Source organism: Balaenoptera acutorostrata, chromosome 1 (genome assembly GCF_949987535.1).
Source record: "Balaenoptera acutorostrata chromosome 1, mBalAcu1.1, whole genome shotgun sequence".
NCBI lineage: Eukaryota > Metazoa > Chordata > Mammalia > Artiodactyla > Balaenopteridae > Balaenoptera > Balaenoptera acutorostrata.
This window is the reverse complement of record NC_080064.1, coordinates 84,484,235-84,504,129: the sequence shown is the minus strand read 5'-3', so window position 1 is coordinate 84,504,129 and position 19,895 is coordinate 84,484,235. Positions and strand designations below refer to the sequence as shown.

The 19,895-nt window shown below is 42.1% G+C and overlaps 1 protein-coding gene across 7 annotated transcripts in view; it reads right to left on the bottom strand.

Moving 5' to 3' along the window:
* Window positions 1–19,895, bottom strand: part of TLCD4 (TLC domain containing 4) — a 90,015-nt gene that overhangs the window by 56,332 nt on the left and 13,788 nt on the right. For 2 of the 7 annotated variants that reach the window (XM_057527021.1, XM_028163347.2), the window contains 3 exons: window positions 7,710–7,767; window positions 7,224–7,301; window positions 6,768–6,801 (listed from right to left, as the gene is read on the bottom strand). The exons of 1 other annotated variant lie outside the window; for it this stretch is intronic. The gene's annotated coding sequence lies outside the window, so the exon portion shown is untranslated. Of the gene's footprint in view, window positions 1–5,339; window positions 5,404–5,802; window positions 6,117–6,767; window positions 6,802–7,223; window positions 7,302–7,709; window positions 7,768–10,699; window positions 10,850–19,895 lie in introns of those variants that run through there. 4 more of the 7 variants (XM_007169552.3, XM_057527033.1, XM_057527014.1 and 1 more) reach the window with 4 other exon arrangements.

The following is a 19,895-nucleotide window of genomic DNA, read 5'->3' as shown; positions in this document are numbered from 1 at the left end:
ATTTGGGGGAACTGAATGGCAGAATATGTACATTTTGATAGCACTATGTTACCTGAACTATGGAATACACAGTATACTAATGATTTTATCTTTTATCCTCAAAACAAGTTCACATGAGTGTGAAAGGATGCACGTACAATAGTGTTTACTATAGCATTAGTTATCAGAAGCAACCTTAAGGTGCAGTGCTAGGGAAATGTTTAAATATATTGGTACAGACACACTATCCCAAGTTACACAGACATCAAAATGAACAAGAGGATACAGAAGAAATGTCCATCACATACTACCAAGTAGGAAAAAAAGTAGGCTGCGAAACGATAAATTTGTCATAAGTACACAGCTTGGCGCATTCTGGCATTTGTACAGAAAGAAGGTCTGAAGAGCTATACCCCCCCAAACTGCTAACTGGTTGAGGTTGGGGGTGAAGCCAGGGGAGGTGGGGGAAGGGGAAGAAGTGAACTTTCATTCTCTTTAACACTGATTGTCTGTAATGTTTCTTATAATGTGCAAGTGTCACTTTTGTAATTTAAAAATAAAAAACACTGAAGGAAACATTTAGAGACTTGAGGCTATAATGCATTCTCAAATCCTCAAAATGCCTAATGTCTTAAGGGTTTGTTCCGAGAGACTCAACTGGGATACTCCAAACATGCTGCCTTTGCTCCAAGCAGCCAGGCCTCCCCTTCCCGCAAGTTGGCCTTCCTCCCTATAGACTTTATCTTGCCCTGGATTTCTGCACAAAGCACGTAGGAAATTGATGTGTTCAGTAACACTCATACAGGTTGTTAAAATATGAAAAGGCAAAGAATCTTTCTCCATCGGAACATAGCTATAGAATTTAAAAGTCCTTTAAACAGCATATAACAAATGATAAAGCATTTAAATTCATAATTGGCTCAATATTTTTACATGTATTAGAGCAAAACATGTTGATTGAGAAAGACTAGTTTGGGGAATTATCTCCCTAAAATGAAACACTTTGTAAAGGGGGGTTTTTCATTTGTTCTAAATTTTTTATCAAATGAAAATTCCTCCTTCCTCCTCTTCCACTAAATAAATATGTGCCAAACAAAGAGAAGTTTTCTGTGCCTTCAAAATATACTTTTTAAAGGTTTTTTTAAGCCTATTTGAAGAAAACTAATTAAATTAACTTGACCAAGATAGTTTCTCCATGTCCCCAAAATTTTAAAGTTAAATCAAAACCGATGTATAAATCTACCAACCAATGTACCAGTTATTTCTAAGGCGGCCATGGCACAGTGGACACCAACACAGCCCAGGCCAGGATCCAACGTGGGCTCCAAGCCTGGGCTCCGTGGGAACAGTCAGGTGGAGACTATATGTCTGGAGCTCAGAGATGATGTCAGAGAAACCAGGATTGAAAGCATCAGATAAATAGCAGACAGCGGAGGAGCAGCGAAATCAGACACTGAAAATATGTCAACTAAGAAAATCAGACAAGGCAGGGATGGGTCAAAGGAAGGATCCAACTAGGTCAGAATGCGGGTGATAAAAGCAAGCAGTAACCAAGCAACCCGGGTGACCTCTGATACCTGTGTACGTTTTCCTCCCGGCTTTGTTGTATTTGTCCACTGGTGAGGGTGTTAGGTATTGGAGTCAGAGGTTAATTATTATAAAAAGGAAATCAAAGGCCTACAGATAGACTCTGCCCTTGATTAACATCCAGGGCACAGCTAGTGGAATTAGCTCAAGGATGCTGGATGCTGTCTCACCTATTTCTCCAAGAAGCTTTTTTGGCAATCCCAAAGACTATGAATGCTGACTCCAGTTTGACTGTAGATCTTGAAATAGATGTCGAAGGAAGTCTTGATAAACCCTTTTATAAACTGTAATGAGAATACTTTTCCAATTCACTGTGAGGCAAGCAGCCAACTTCCTAAGGAGTTTGATCAGCAAATGGGGTTTTGAAACAACACATCCATCCGCTGCTTCTGCAAGAACTTCTCAAAGCTGGAAGGGGAGACGTGTGCTGCCTATACCCAGCCACTCTGCACTGTGACGCCCTTTGCTCCCTACCCAGCTGATCCAAGTGGCCTAAATCCATCAGCCAATTTGTTCTGGATCCATTTGTCTTCTTATTTAACCTACAGAGAAAAATCTACTGCTCTAAAGATACTACTTTCAAATTCAAGTTTACTCCTTCCACGCCTCCTTTTCCCTCAGAACCAACTGTTTTGCTTTGAAGTGGACAGAACTGGTAGGAAGTTCTATTTTTGCACCTGCCCGTCCAGCTGCCTTTCACTAACGTGAGTCCTTCACCCTCCAGACACCAGATGAGCTCCCACACTCCCCCCTGTCCCCACCGACAGGGGTCCAGAGATCTCCCAACCACTCTAAGCGCCCCCCACTTCCTCCAGCGTCTCCAACCCCAAGACCCAGCCTGCTCCACGGCAACCTGTTTTTCCATCCATCAGACAAATGGTTTCCAAATAGTGGACTGTGACCCATGAATAGCTGATGAGTTTTTCAGAACACAGAATAGAAACAGAAATAGAGTAGAAATAGAAATGAAAATAGAAACAGTACACAGTAAAGGTACATATTGTTTCATGAAACCTGTTTCAGATACACATATACTTACTTGTGCCCTGAGTCAATGTGAAAATTGTACTGTGTTGCAATCCAGAAATGCCTGAAACAAGTATGTGTCCATCTAGTCAGTCTTCCCCCTCGCTACTGGGCCCGCTGCGCAGCAACTCCTTTCCCCGTGCCGCCTCAAGCTCTGAATAGACTGCCAGCTGTCTTCTTCATCGGCTGTTTGCACAAACCTTGGCCTTTTAGAGTGACTCACAAGCTCCTTCTCATGTAGCCACAGGACTGCCTTCTCCTTGAACAGACCAATGTTCTGAGCAAACACACACATCCCTTTTTTTTTTTTTCCCACACACACACCCCTTTGCTATCCTTAGCCCTCTTTTCAGGATCTGCTCACAGCACCTCCAACTGTCTCACTATGAATAACAAACCCAGAGCAGCAGGACTCCATTTCTTTGTACGCTACCTTTCATCTCCAAGAGAAAAAACATCACCAAAGTCACTCTTGAAATACCTTAGATTTTCTTACAAAATGAACTTCACTTTCCTGATGTAATGCGTTCCCTGATGTAATACAGCCAGTGCCTGATACCAACGTCAGGTGAATGTAGCTCATCCCTAAAGTCTGTCTGCCATCCTTGAGAACAGATGGCTACTCCACCTCCACGTTGCTATCTTCTTCCTCTCACAAGGCAAATGGAAGGAGAGAAGGCACAACGAGGTGGTTGTAGGAGCATGGGGGCATCCTCTCCTCTCTCAAGGACAAGGGCGAAAGCTGTCCAGCACGGCTCCACCCCCGGTCCTGCCCTCCCGTGTCCAATCGCCCACAATTCTCACCCAGACAATTCATGCATTATCTTCCTCTAGAGAAAAACTCGTTTTCTGTATCTTCCTGTAGACCTTTCAGTTTACTTTTCTCAGTCAAACTGAGTATCCCACTTTTTAATCTTCCAAGAGATAACAAAGCTAGATGAGTCCTTAATCTGCAGGATGTGGGACATTAGTTCGACAAGAAAGGGAGTAGGGGAGACAATGAGGTCTGAAGGTCTCTTATGAAGCAAACTGCTCAGTTTCCTCTCTTACACGGAAGGCCAGCTTTGAGGGAGGAACATAAACGTGGGGCATGGGTTAGAGCACCAAGGGAGAGAGAGTGAACAGGTCTGAGAACTGCAGGAAAGCTGTGCTAGGCTCTGAAGGGCGAGAAACACTCTCAAAGGGAAAGGGAAAAAGGGCAAGTCACATCTAGGGCACATTCCAGAATTCTCCTCACAGCCCCACCACTCCCTCTCTGCCACCCGGCCCTTTTCCCATTTCCCAGTCAGGAATCCAGGGCTCCTTTACCACCTCTCTGGTCACCTGGTTATTGGGAGGACAGGCCCTCCAGCCCCACCCAAGTCGCCTCTTCCTCCTTCCCCACTCCTAGCTGGGAAAGGTCTTAACCAATCTAGCACTGAGTTAAATTTCTGATGGCTCCCTGCTCCGGAGGCCTCTGTTTACCTTGCTAATCAAATGAATCTCTCCAGACGGAGATTTCAGAAAATGAAGGAAAAGATAGGCCAACTCTTGCATCCATACTCTAGGGTCTATGTAGAAGGTTTCCTTCTTTGGAATTTACTATAAAGTTTCAGTCCCTTGACCACTGCCATTCCTAGGCACCTCGAAGTATACAGCTTGCGTTGCAAAAAGCCATTCTTCTTTCCAACAAGGTAAAGAAGGATTAGAGTGAAAGGAACAGGAACAGAAAGCTAATAGTGTAAAAAATCATGACTGACTGAGCAGCTGGGTGTGAGGCATCCACCCTAGATAGGTAAAACTCACGCAAGGTCACACAGTAAGGATCCAAACTCTGGAGGGAGGTAATGTGACAAAAGGGAGCTGCAGGGGTAGGGGAAAAAAGGCATCCTCAAAATATATTATCCTCAGGATCACCTAATGGCACAGGAAGGAGGATGGCAAATAAACTAAAATCCATGGTTCCTCAAGCCAATCTTTCAAATTTTCTAGTGTTGCAGGAGCCCACTTTTCTAATTCAGTTTCACCCATACAATTTAAGGACAAGATAAACAAGGGAAAAATTCTCTGCTTCACATATAGCACACTTAAAAGGGGACTGGCATTAATTCTACCGTATTACCTTAACTGGCTACACAAAGATGAAACTGCATTCCAAACTATACCCTGTGCTCACACAGCAGTATCTCACTTAAAATACACAATCTAAGATCCATTTTTCTCAACTCTGTTTATGAATGGGTAAAGATTTTACTAAAGTGACAGTTTTTTTTTTCCTACTTCACACATCAACTCCTAACATCCACACAGACTCTTCCAACTTGACCCCAAATTGGAATCAGATTCATTTAAACATTATCAAAGATCACTCTTTAAGAATTATTTTATAATTTCATATAAAAATGTGCACCACATTCACACTCAGATGTGTACAACTAAGAAAATACTGGCCAGCAACAGCGAACCTTTAATGAACTTAGACAACTCAATGCGCTTTCACGGAGGGCGATAGGAAAACGCTAGCATTACGGATCCCATTTCATGGCTGGGTAAACCGAGGTACTTAGTTCCATAAACTTGCTCGGGTATACAGTGGTAGAGATGGAAACAGAAACCAATTTCTCCCTCTGACTCTGTGCCCAGTCCCTCTCCCACTAGACTCTTCAGCACTCGGTAGCTAAAAATGGGACCCACTTGAGAACTGCAAGAGTAAATAAAAGCTTCTTGTTTTATTTAGTAGTGGGGAGGTGGGAGAGGGGGAGACTTACCCACTTGATGCACCTGATCCTGTACCGGCCTCTAACAATAAAGCTTTTCCTGGATGCCCAAAGCACCCACCCCTTTGAGCTGAGACCTGGGAGGCACCCCCAGGCAGCCCCAGCAGCCCGAATCACACAGCCCGGGAAACGCGAGTGGAACGCTGGGCGTCCGGGCAGCGCGGGGGCCGCGGGCCTCGGGACACCATCTGCGCCCAGAGCTGCGCCGGAGCCCGCCGGGCTAGGAGGATGCTGAGCCGGCAGCACACACCTGCTGGAGCCCTCCCCGGAGCCCCGGGCCGCCTCCCGCGCCGGGGACGCCCACCCAGCCTCCGGGCGCTGGAGCCCTCGGCCGCGCTAGGCCGGGGGCGGGAAGCCGCGGCGCCCCTGCCAGCGGGCTGCGCTCGGCGGCGCGGGAGAGCCACGGGGCAAAGCGAGCCCGCCCTCCTCCCGAGCCCTCTCCAAACGGCGTCACCTGTGCCGGGTCCCGGGGCGACTCGCGCGCGGGCAGCGGTGCGCCGGGCCGGGAGAGGGCGGCGAGTGGTTACAGTCGCCTGGTCATCCGGCCCGGCCCGAGGGCTGGCGCCAGCCAGAGCCGCCCCGCGAGATGCTCTTTGGGAGCCAGGGGAGCCAGGGGAGCCGCAGGCTCCGAGCCGCAGGGAGGAACAGCCGCGGAGGCTACTGCTACCGCCGCGGCCGCCGCGCCCGCCTGGACTGCGGGCTCGGGTTACCGCAGAGCGGCTCCTTAAAGGGGCCGCGGCGCTCGGGCTCAGGCTTCCGCTCCGGCTCCAGGAGGCTCCGACCCCAGGCCAAAGTGGGCGGGGCCCGGGGCCCCGAGGCCGGCAGTAGGGCAGACCTTTGGGTGCTGTAACTTGGGTCCCGGAAAGGGCTCAAAACCGGGAACACCCGAGGCGGGTTGCTGTGGGATCCTGGAAGAGCACACCTCGCCAGGGACAGAGCGTAAGGTTCCTCGGCTTTCCAAAGCAAGTAACAAAACTAGCAAGTGGGACAATGGTCTGAGTCCGCTTCCGCAGCGGTCAGTACCTGGGCTAGCCACGTAACCAAAATTCTTTTCAGATTATGAGTTTACATTTTTCCTTAGATGCCTAAATTCTGGTTAATGAAGCGCATGGTTTAATTATCAGAAAGGAGGTGAAAAGGCAATTGCTGATTTTTCCTGCCACGTCTCTCTTAGCCAAAGTCCCTCGCAGTTTTTGGTTTGGGGCTGCAGATGCGTTCCAAACTGGGTAGGGGGCGTGTGTGGAAGAGGCAAGTTCTTTTGCAGCCGCCTCCTCCGGAATCCCTGAAAAACACCACCTACACGCGGAGCCCCTCTGCTGTCAGGGTGAGGAAGTAGGATTTCGAATTTTTTGGGTGCTGGCTGAGAATTCCAAGTTGCCCAGTGCATAAAGTTTGCCGTTAAATAGTAGCTCTTCTCACCTGTTAAATACGGCCTCAAAAACTTCCAGGTCTCCTGGATCAAAAAGATAGAATTGTTTTGAATAAAACAAAATAATGAAGAAATACATTTAGGCTGTTATAATTTGCAAAAAAAAAAAAATCACAAATACTTTTTTTAGAAAGAACCTCACTGAAGTTCAATTTCTTCATCTCTATAATGGGGATAATAATTCACAGACATCTCTGAAGTGTCTTGGCAAATGGACTTCAGACTGACTTAGAAAAGACAAAACCCATTCCAAGCTACAGTGACAGAAACCTGCCCTGTAGTCAAGCAGGGAGGAAGATCTTGCAGGTCCCCAAGTGCACGTTCCCCTTTTTCTCCCCAAGACTCTCAGGACATACCAGGGTACCAATGCCCTTTGACAACAACCTGTCCCATCACAGTCGCTTCACAGTGTGCATAGTCCTTGACAACTTTGGTTTGCCCCATACCTGTCTATGCACTCACACAGGTATTTCATAACTATCCACGGACAGGATGGTTGTAGGTGCACATCAGTGGGATCAGCCCTGCAAGTACAGATTACACACATTATCTCAGGAATCTGCATCAAGACTACCTCTTCCAGGGGCTTCCCTGGTGGCGAGGTGGTTAGGAATCCACCTGCCAATGCAGGGGACACGGGTTCGATCCCTGGTCTGGGAAGATCCCACATGCCACGGGGAGCAACTAAGCCCGTGCGCCACAACTACTGAGCCCGCGTGCTGCAACTACTGAAACCCACGTGCCTAGAACCCGAGCTCCACAACAAGAGAAGCCACCGCAATGAGAAGCCCGTGCACCACAAGGCAGAGTAGTCCCCCCTCGCCGCAACTAGAGAAAGCCCGCCCGCAGCAACAAAGACCCAGTGCAGCCAAAAATAAAAAAATAATAATATAAAATAAAATTAATAAATTTATTTTTTAAAAAAAGATTACCTCCTCCAGACTCTGTCCTGTGCTTGTCTGCAGTGGCTGATAGTTGCTCTGTTCTTTCCTGATAAACACACCACGGTTATCTTTTATATGCATATTCTCTAACACCCACAGCAGTAGCCAAGACCAAGTAAACCCACAGGAATCCAGCATACTCTTATCCCACCATACTCCTTCATGTTAGGCCTCTACAAATGCATCCTCAAATCTGCAGGATTGTTATAGGATTATAGAGAGTGTGTAAGTGAACACATCAAGAACAAGACCTGATCTATGAAAGGAATTCAGTAAATATTAGTTGAATGTTGAAGCTTTTAAACTAATTAAAACTCAATGACCTTAGGAGGTAGAAGAATACATCAACTGCACATTTTTCCTCAAATTTTTAATGCAGCTTAATTTCTTCAAAAATACCCATTTCATTTTCACATTTACATCTTTAATTACTATTCTTAACTTTGTTTTACCAATACTGTTTTTCCAAGGACAGTTCCCACAAATTCTGTATTTACTACCTCAGTTTTTCTGCATTTTGAATATGTCTCAAAGCTGGATTGTACTTTTTATATTTTTGTTCATTGAAATAGTTCAAAGAAACAGTTCAGAGAAATGAAATTTTCCATACTTAAAAAGAGAAAAAAATTACTAAAATTCTTTTGAGGCAAATTTTCCTGATAAATGTCTGTTTCCAAAAATTCCTAAACTTCTGATTAGAGCCAATTATTTGGAAAACTGAGACCAAAAGCTGTTCCTTCCTGAAATTACAAGATAATTAAAGCAAAAGTATTTTGGGGAAACTGCCTCAGTTCTCCATTCTGCTCTTTTAGTGAAGCTATAACCAAAATGGCACCAAACATTTTGATAGAAAAGTTGATTTAGTCAGAAATGAATAGCCCCGGGCACTTTTCCCTTAATTGGTAGTTTCAGTGTATTAAGAATTTTTTTTGTAAGGTTTTTTTAATAATTAAAAGTACTTTCATTTGTTTTTCAGAATTTTTCAAGAAGAAACTATTTCAGGATATTAAGAGTGGTTATCTCTGGGTGGGTGAGATTCTATGTCATTTGTGTTCTTTTGGTTCTCTTATTTTATGAGACTTTCTTCCCATAATATATATGTCTTACTTTTGTCTGCATTTTTATTTTTAATGACAGTAATACAGTTAAGTGAAAATTCAAGTGGTTCTTAAAGGCTTTTAACAAAAAATACCCATGAGTCCCATCAGTCCCCTGACCAACTTCTCCCCCACCTAGCTTCACCCCAGTTCCCCACAACCCTGCTAGGTGTTCTTCATTTCCTAAATGATAAACTTATACCAATGTTTCTTGATTTTCAGGTTTAGACATTATTTATTGACTTCTTGTCATGGTATTTGAGGATTTAGCTCTTTTATACACACTACCACCCACTTTGCCCTCACCCTTCCTTCTGACATAGCCACATCCCAAATCTCGTTCAAGTCAGCAATTAGGGTTTATATCATCTTGACAATACAAATATAGGGTGTTGCTGAACCAAGTAAGTTACCATGATAATGCTTCTCTTGAAAATCTCCTGTTCTTTCTGGAGTTAAAAATTTCTTTGTTTTTTCACTTTAAAAAAAATGTACCTAACCTGAATTTTATCCAGATGCTTCAACGTAACTATCAAATGCCCATCAATAATATCTTCTAATGCCCAAACACATGATTTTTTGTTTATTCTCTTACTTTGTTAAAGCACAGACCCCAGTAGCTTACTCAGAAGGGGTGCATAGAAGATAAATTTTTAGAGGGCTTGACTGTCTGAAAATGTCTTTATTCTATTCTCATCCTTGGTTGATAATTTGGATAAATTGAAGATCATTTTCCCTCAGCATTTTAAAAGCATTGTTCCACTGTCTTTTACTTCCAGCATTGCCACTGCAATGTCTAATACCTTTCTAGTTCCCATTCCTCTGTATCTGACCTATTTTTCCTTCTAGAATCTTCCCATTATCTCTAGTAGTCTAAACGTTCACAATGATGTACCTTAGAATGGTTCTTTTTTCATTGATTGTGCTGGATACTCAGGGGTTCTTTTGATCTTATCTGCAATTATTTTCTTTTATTATTTCTTTGCTAATTTCCTCCCTCCCATTTTCTCTGTTCTCTCTTTGTGAGCTCTTGTTACTAGGATGTTGGGACTTCAATATTATTCTCTAGATTTATTGTCCTTTTATCTGATTGATCATCTCTGCATCTTTCTTTTCTACTGTCTAAGACAGAGGTTCTAAATTGGGGGGAGGGAGAGTTGATTCTCCCCACCCCAGCCATTTGGCAATGTCTAGTGATATTTTTGGTGGTCACCACAGGAAAAAGGGGCATGCAATGGCATCTAGTGAGTAAAGGCCAGGGAGGCTGCTAAGCATGTTACAATGCACAGGACAGCCTCCCACGACAAAGAATTTCCAGCCCCAAATGTCAGTCACGCCAAGATTGAGAAATTCTGGACCAGGAGAATTACTTAACTTTATCTTCCAACCTTCTAAAGTTTCTATTTCAAACATATTTTTCTTTCCTATTCTCTCATTAGCTCTTTTGTTATGGGAACTCTCCATCAAAAAATAAACTCCTTTCTCCAGAAAAGAAATTTCATACTTCACAGAAAGATTGTGTTGGTAGTGGTACAGTCAGGGTGGAGTGCATGAGTGCAGGCTGGCTGTATGAGGTGGGGAAGAGAACCAGTGGTCCAAGAGCTTTGTAAACAACTTTGGTCAATCCCCCTTCTTCAGGTTTATTCCTCAACCCTGCCTTCCACCATACACTGCACCTCCAAATGCTAAGTCTCCTCCAAGCACTTAGGTTAGCCCCCCTCCCACTTTGCCAAGTCAATTACAGTCGGCCTGCCATTTCTGTGGATGTGGAACCTGGTCATAGGGAGGGCAGACTGTACTTCACCATTTTATGTAAGGAACTTGAGCATCCATGGATAGTGATATCCAAAGGAGGTCCTGGAACCAATCCCCCAAAGATACCGAGGTATGACTGCATCTCTACTCCATCCAACTTCTGGCTTCCAAAATTTACTGAGATCTCCCATCTGCTGTGTACTTTTCTCCAGTCCTCTTCTTTCTTGTGGCTTATATCTTGTAAACCCCTTTGTACACTATCATTTTAGTGCTACTCTGCAAAGAATAAGTGATTAAAAAAAATTAAGTAACAGAAAGGGACCCAAAACAGAGGAAGGGGAAGAACATGAATCTATTTTTCTTAAATTTCTAACTTATTTTTTCAATTGTGCCAAAATATTTTCATAAATTAAAAAATTTTTTTACAAATTAAATAGATGTTAACAATCACTAGTTTATGTATATGTTTATAACTTTTAGATCAGTTTGTTGAATATCCTTCCAGATACTTTTCCATGCATACTTGCATATACTTTAAGATCTTTTAAACAACAAAACGAATTAAAACAGTACATATTATTGTGTAATTGCTCAGACTATTCCATTCAATGGGTGCACCATAATGTATTTAACCAATCTCTTACTGTTAGACATTTATAGACCTTACTGTTGGATCAAATTTTCAGTTTTCCCGATACAGTAAAGTAGTAATGTCTGACTAGAAATTAATTCTAAGATTCAAAGCCAGTTTCAAGATTAACGGGGAAACACTGAAGGATTCCTGCTCAGATCAAGAGGAAGACAAGGGGAATGGCCACTCTCCCACTGTTAATACAGTGGTACTGGAAGTATTAGTCAAGGGTACTAGTGAAAGAGAAAAAGTAAAGACAATAACCATTGGGAAAAAAGATTATAAAGTTGTTAATATTTGTAGATTATGATTATATACTTGGAAAACCCAAGAAAATCAACTGAAAAAATATATAAACAATAGAAAATTAAGTATGGGAGCAGGATATAAAATTAATTTGTGGAAATCTGATATATATAGATATATATGTATACATATAACTGTGTACATGTGTGTATATATACATATATAAATACACATATACATTTGTATACACACACACACAATACCCCCTTACAAAATAAAAGGAAGAAAAGCTTCCACTTACAACTGCAGCAAAAATTATAAAGTGCCTAGGAATAAATTTAACAATACGAATAACAATATAAATATGAAAAACTTATATGAGAAAACCTTTAAAACACTCCTACAGGACCCAAAGTAGACTCGAACAATGAAAAGATAGACCATGCTGTTAAATAGGAAAAGTCAATGTATGTCAATTCTCCCTAAATTTTAATTTGTAAATTTATTGCAATGTCAATGAAAATACTACTTTCTGGAATAGGACAAGCTGATTCTAAAGATCATATGGAAAAATAAACAAGCAAGAATCACAGAAAAACTCTTTTGAAAAGGAAGAATAGCTTCCTATGTATTAAAAAATACTACAGAACCTCAATAATGAAATACTTTTGGATAAGCCATAGGAATAGAGAGACTAATGGAATTGAATAAAAAGTCCAGAAATAGACCCAAATTAGGAGCATCTCAAACCAATGGTATAAAACGGACTTTTTAATAAATGGATAACATCTGGAAAAAATTAATTTAAATCTATATCTCATATTGTATACTAGGATAAATTCCAAATGGGTCAAATATTTGAATATATACTGTGAACACACACAAATGTACTCTAAGAAAATATAGGTGAATTCTCTTCTTACCTTGGAATGGGAAGGCCTTTCTAACTGTGACTCAAAATCTAGAAGCCATAAAATATTAATAAATGTAACTAATTAAAAATCAAAAACTACTACAAGGCAAAAACTAATAACAATAACATAAGCAAAGTTGAAACACAAATTACAAACTAGGGAAAAAGTATCTGGTACTCAAATCACAGAAAAAGGGCTAACCTCCTTAATGTATAAGAAGCTTCTATAAATAAAGAAGAAAAAATTCTGCCACTCAAAAAGAAAAAAGAAAGAAGACCTTAACAGACAAGTGACAGAAAAAGAAATATAAAAATGACCCTTACACATTATAAATGGCCCTCATTCATAAAGATAAGCAAATTAAAACTAACCAACCTCATCTTATACACAGATTGTTATTTTACTTTCTCACTATTCTCTGACTTTGAAGCATTCACTTCTCACTACATTCTCTTTAGATTGGATCTACCCATTATCATTTTGAGAAAAAATGGGAAATTTATGAAGCTATGTCTTTCTTTAAGTTCTTTTTTTGTTTTGTTTTGTTTTTTTTTTGTTTTGTTTTGTTTTTTGTTTTTGTTTTTGTTTTTTTTAACATCTTTATTGAAGTTTAATTGCCTTACAATAGTGTGTTAGCTTCTGCTTTATAACAAAGTGAATCAGTTATACATATACAATATGTTCCCATTTCTCTCCCCTCTTGCATCTCCCTCCCTCCCACCCTCCCCATCCCACCCCTCTAGGTGGTCACAAAGCACCGAGCTGATCTCCCTGTGCTGTGCGGCTGCTTCCCACTAGTTATCTATTTTACATTTGGTAGTGTATATATGTCCATGACACTCTCTTACCCTGTCACATCTCACCCCATCCCCTCCCCATATCCTCAAGTCCATTCTCTAGTAGGTCTGTGTCTTTATTCCCGTCTTGCCACTAGGTTCTTCATGGCCTTTTTTGTTTTGTTTTGTTTTTCCCTTAGATTCCGTATATATGTGTTAGCATACTGTATTTGTTTTTCTCTTTCTGACTTACTTCACTCTGTATGACAGACTCTAACTCCATCCACCTCATTACGAATACCTCCATTTCATTTCTTTTTATGGCTGAGTAATATTCCATTGTATATATGTGCCACATCTTCTTCATCCATTCATCTGTCGATGGACATTTAGGTTGCTTCCATGTCCTGGCTATTGTAAATAGAGCTGCAATGAACATTTTGGTACATGACTCTTTTTGACCTATGGTTTTCTCAGGGTATATGCCCAGTAGTGGGATTGCTGGGTCATATGGTAGTTCTATTTGTAGTTTTTTAAGGAACCTCCATACTGTTCTCCATAGTGGCTGTATCAATTTACATTCCCACCAACAGTGCAAGAGTGTTCCCTTTCCTCCACACCCTCTCCAGCATTTATTGTTTCTAGATTTTTTGATGATGGCCATTCTGACCGGTGTGAGATGATATCTCATTGTAGTTTTGATTTGCATTTCTCTAATGATTAATGATGTTGAGCATTCTTTCATGTGTCTGTAGGCCATCTGTATATCTTCTTTGGAGAAATGTCTATTTAGATCTTCTGCCCATTTTTGGATTGGGTTGTTCGTTTTTTTGTTATTGAGCTGCATGAGCTGCTTGTAAATCTTGGAGATTAATCCTTTGTCAGTTGCTTCATTTGCAAATATTTTCTCCCATTCTGAGGGTTGACTTTTGGTCTTGTTTATGGTTTCCTTTGCTGTGCAAAAGCTTTTAAGTTTCATTAGGTCCCATTTGTTTATTTGTGTTCTTATTTCCATTTCTCTGGGAGCTGGGTCAAAAAGAATCTTGCTGTGATGTATGTCATAGAGTGTTCTGCCTATGTTTTCCTCTAAGAGTTTGATAGTGTCTGCCCTTACACTTAGGTCTTTAATCCATTTTGAGTTTATTTTTGAGCATGGTGTCAGGGAGTGTTCTAATTTCATACTTTTACATGTTCTTGTCCAATTTTCCCAGCACCACTTATTGAAGAGGCTGTCTTTTCTCCACTGTATATGCTTGCCTCCTTTATCAAAGATAAGTTGACCATATGTGTGTGGGTTTATCTCTGGGCTTTCTATCCTGTTCCATTGATCTATATTTCTGTTTTTGTGCCAGTACCAAACTGTCTTGATTACTGAAGCTTTGTAATATAGTCTGAAGTCAGGGAGCCTGATTCCCCCAGCTCCATTTTTCGTTCTCAAGATGGCTTTGGCTATTCGGGGTCTTTTGTGTTTCCATACAAATTGTGAAATTTTTTGTTCTAGTTCTGTGAAAAATGCCAGTGGTAGTTTGATAGGGATTGCATTGAATCTGTAGATTGCTTTGGGAATTAGAGTCATTTTCACAATGTTGATTCTTCCAATCCAGGAACATGGTATATCTCTCCATCTATTTGTATCATCTTTAATTTCTTTCATCAGTGTCTTATAATTTTCTGCATACAGGTCTTTTGTCTCCTTAGGTAGGTTTATTCCTAGATATTTTATTCTTTTTGTTGCAATGGTAAATGGGAGTGTTTTCTTAATTTCACTTTCAGATTTTTCGTCATTAGTGTATAGAAATGCAAGAGATTTCTGTGCATTAATTTTGTATCCTGCTACTTTACCAAATTCATTGATTAGCTCTAGGAGTTTTCTGGTAGCATCTTTAGGATTCTCTATGTATAGTATCATGTCATCTGCAAATAGTGACAGCTTTACTTCTTCTTTTCCGATTTGGATTCCTTTTACTTCTTTGTCTTCTCTGATTGCTGTGGCTAACACTTCCAGAACTATGTTGAATAATAGTGGTGAGAGTGGGCAACCTTGTCTTGTTCCTGATCTTAGTGGAAATGGTTTCAGTTTTTCACCATTGAGGACAATGTTGGCTGTGGGTTTGTCATATATGGCCTTTATTATGTTGAGGAAAGTTCCCTCTATGCCTACTTTCTGCAGGGCTTTTATCATAAATGGGTGTTGAATTTTGTCAAAAGCTTTCTCTGCATCTATTGAGATGATCATATGGTTTTTCTCCTTCAATTTGTTAATATGGTGTATCACATTGATTGATTTGCGTATATTGAAGAATCCTTGCATTCCTGGGATAAACCCCACTTGATCATGGTGTATGATCCTTTTAATGTGCTGTTGGATTCTGTTTGCTAGTATTTTGTTGAGGATTTTTGCATCTATGTTCATCAGTGATATTGGCCTGTAGTTTTCTTTCTTTGTGACATCTTTGTCTGGTTTTGGTATCAGGGTGATGGTGGCCTCGTAGAATGAGTTTGGGAGTGTTCCTCCCTCTGCAATATTTTGGAAGAGTTTGAGAAGGATAGGTGTTAGCTCTTCTCTAAATGTTTGATAGAATTCACCTGTGAAGCCATCTGGTCCTGGGCTTTTGTTTGTTGGAAGGTTTTTAATCACAGTTTCAATTTCAGTGCTTGTGATTGGTCTGTTCATATTTTCTATTTCTTCCTGGTTCAGTCTTGGCAGTTTGTGCATTTCTAAGAATCTGTCCATTTCTTCCAGGTTGTCCATTTTATTGGCATAGAGTTGCTTGTAGTAATCTCTCATGATCTTTTGTATTTCTGCAGTGTCAGTGGTTACTTCTCCTTTTTCATTTCTAATTCTATTGATCTGGGTCTTCTCCCTTTTTTTCTTGATGAGTCTGGCTAATGGTTTATCAATTTTGTTTATCTTCTCAAAGAACCAGCTTTTAGTTTCATTGATTTTTGCTATTGTTTCCTTCATTTCTTTTTCATTTATTTCTGACCTGATCTTTATAATTTCTTTCCTTCTGCTGGCTTTGGGGTTTTTTTGTTCTTCTTTCTCTAATTGCTTTAGGTGCAAGGTTAGGTTGTTTATTCGAGATGTTGCCTGTTTCTTGAGGTAGGCTTGTATTGCTATAAACTTCCCTCTTAGCACTGCTTTTGCTGCGTCCCATAGGTTTTGGGTCGTCGTGTCTCCGTTGTCATTTGTTTCTAGGTATTTTTTGATTTCCCCTTTGATTTCTTCAGTAATCACTTCGTTATTAAGTAATGTATTGTGTAGCCTCCATGTGTTTGTATTTTTTACAGATCTTTTCCTGTAATTGATATCTAGTCTCATAGCGTTGTGGTCGGAAAAGATACTTGATACGATTTCAATTTTCTTAAATTTACCAAGGCTTGATTTGTGACCCAAGATATGATCTATCCTGGAGAATGTTCCATGAGCACTTGAGAAAAATGTGTATTCTGTTGTTTTTGGGTGGAATGTCCTATAAATATCAATTAAGTCCATATTGTTTAATGTATCATTTAAAGCTTGTGTTTCCTTATTTATTTTCATTTTGGATGATCTGTCCATTGGTGAAAGTGGGGTGTTAAAGTCCCCTACTATGATTGTGTTGCTGTCAATTTCCCCTTTTATGGCTGTTAGTATTTGCCTTATGTATTGAGGTGCTCCTATGTTGGGTGCATAAATATTTACAATTGTTATACCTTCCTCTTGGATCGATCCCTTGATCATTATATAGTGTCCTTCTTTGTCTCTTGTAATAGTCTTTATTTTAAAGTCTATTTTGTGTGATATGAGAATTGCTACTCCAGCTTTCTTCTGATTTCCATTTGCATGGAATATCTTTTTCCATCCCCTCACTTTCAATCTGTATGTGTCTCTAGGTCTGAAGTGGGTCTCTTGTAGACAGCATATATATGGGTCTTGTTTTTGTATCCATTCAGCCAGCCTGTGTCTTTTGGTGGGAGCATTTAATCCATTTACATTCAAGGTAATTATCGATATGTATGTTCCTATTCCCATTTTCTTAAATGTATTGGGTTTGTTATTGTAGGTGTTTTCCTTCTCTTGTGTTTCTTGCCTAGAGAAGTTCCTTTAGCATTTGTTGTAAAGCTGGTTTGGTGGTGCTGAACTCTCTCAGCTTTTGCTTGTCTGTAAAGGTTTTAATTTCTCCATCAAATCTGAATGAGATCCTTGCTGGGTAGAGTAATCTTGGTTGTAGGTTTTTCTCCTTCATCACTTTAAGTATATCCTGCCACTCCCTTCTGGCTTGCAGAGTTTCTGCTGATAGATCAGATGTTAACCTTATGGGGATTCCCTTGTGTGTTATTTGTTTTTTTTCCCTTGCTGCCTTTAATATGTTTTCCTTATATTTAATTTTTGACAGTTTGATTAATATGTGTCTTGGCGTGTTCCTCCTTGGGTTTATCCTGTATGGGACTCTCTGTGCTTCCAGGACTTGATTAACTATTTCCTTTCCCATATTAGGGAAGTTTTCAACTATAATCTCTTCAAAAATTTTCTCAGTCCCTTTCTTTTTCTCTTCTTCTTCTGGTACCCCTATAATTCGAATGTTGGAGCGTTTAATGTTGTCCCAGAGGTCCCTGAGACTGTCCTCAGTTCTTTTCATTCTTTTTTCTTTATCCTGCTCTGTAGTAGTTATTTCCACCATTTTATCTTCCAGGTCACTTATCCTTTCTTCTGCCTCAGTTATTCTACTATTGATCCCATCTAGAGTATTTTTAATTTCATTTATTGTGTTCTTCATCATTGCTTGGTTCCTCTTTAGTTCTTCTACATCCTTGTTAAATGTTTCTTGCATTTTGTCTATTCTATTTCCAAGATTTTGGATCATCCTTACTATCATTATTCTGAATTCTTTTTCAGGTAGACTACCTATTTCCTCTTCATTTGTTAAGTCCAGTGTGTTTTGAGCCTGCTCCTTCATCTGCTGTGTGTTTTTCTGTCATCTCATTTTGCCTATCTTACTGTGTTTGGGGTCTCCTTTTCACAGGCTGCAGGTTCGTAGTTCCCGTTGTTTTTGGTATCTGTCCCCAGTGGCTAAGGTTGGTTCAGTGGGTTGTGTAGGCTTCCTGGTGGAGGGAACTAGTGCCTGAGTTCTGGTGGATGAGGCTAGATCTTGTCTTTCTGGTGGGCACGTCCACGTCTGGTGGTGTATTTTGGTGTGTCTGTGGCCTTATTATGATTTTAGGCAGCCTCTCTGCTAATGGATGGGGTTGTGTTCCTGTCTAGCTAGTTGTTTGGCATAGGGTGTCCGGCACTGTAGCTTGCTGGTCGTTGGGTGAAGCTGGGTCTTGATGTTGAGATGGAGATCTCTGGGAGATTTTTGCCGTTTGGTATTACGTGGAGCTGGGAGGTCTCTTGTGGACCAGTGTTCTGAAGTTGGCTTTCCCACCTCAGAGGCACGGCCCTGATGCCTGGCTGGAGCACCAAGAGCCTTTCGTCCACACAGCTCAGAGTAAAAGGGAGAAAAAATAGAAAGAAAGAAAGAAAGAGGCTATAATATAGTGAAGTAAAATAAAGCTATTGTAAAGCAAAGCTATACAGACAAAATCTCACCCAGAAGCATATACATATACACTCACAAAAAAAAGGAAAAGGGGAAAGATTAATATCTCCTGCTCCCAGAGTCCCCCTCCTGAATTTGGGCTGATTCGTTGTCTATTCAGGTGTTCCACAGATGCAGGCACATCCAGTTGTTTGTGGAGCTTTAATCCGCTGCTTCTGAGGCTGCTGGGAGAGATTTCCCCTTCTCTTCTTTGTTCGCACAGCTCCTGGGCTTCAGCTTTGGATTTGGACCCGCCTCTGCGTGTAGGTCGCCTGAGGGCGTCTGTTCCCCGCCCAGACAGGACGGGGTTAAAGGAGCAGCTGCTTCGGGGGCTCTGGCTCACCCAGGCCTCGGGGAGGGAGGGGTACAGAGGAGGCGGGGCGAGCCTGCGGCGGCCGAGGCCGGCGTGACGTTGCACCAGCCTGAGGCGCGCAGTGCCTTCTCCCGGGAATGTTGTCCCCGGATCCCGGGACCCTGGCAGTGGCGGGCTGCACAGGCTACCGGGAGGGGCGGTGTGGAGAGTGACCTGTGCTCACACACAGGCTTTTTGGAGGCGGCAGCAGCAGCCCCAGCGTCTCACGCCCGTCTCTGGGGTCCGCGCTGATCGCCGCGGCTCGCGCCCTTCTCTGGAGTTCGTTTAGGCGGCGCTCTGAATCCCCTCTCCTTGCGCGCAGCAAAACTAAGAGGCAAGAAAAAGTCTCTTGCCTCTTCGGCAGCTGCAGACCTTTTCCCGGTCTCCCTCCCGGCTAGCTGTGGTGCGCCAACCCCTTCAGGCTGTGTTCACGCTGCCAGCCACAGTCCTCTCCCTGCGATCTGACCGAAGCCGAGCCTCAGCTCCCAGCCCCGCCCGCCCCGGCGGGTGAGCAGACAAGCCTCTCGGGCTGGTGAGCGCTGCTCGGCGCCGAGCCTCTGTGCGGGAGTCTCTCCGTTTTTCCCTCTGCGCCCCTGTTGCTGTGGGATCCGCGCTGATAGCCGCGGCTTGCGCCCTTCTCTGGAGTTCGTTTAGACGGCGCTCTGAATCCCCTCTCCTTGCCCGCCGCGAAACAAAGAGGCAAGAAAAAGTCTCTTGCCTCTTCGGCAGCTGCAGACTTTTTCCCGGACTCACTTCTGGCTACCTGTGGTGCACTAAACCCTTCAGGCTGTGTTCACGCTGCCAGCCCCAGTCCTCTCCCTGCGATCCGACTGAAGCCGAGC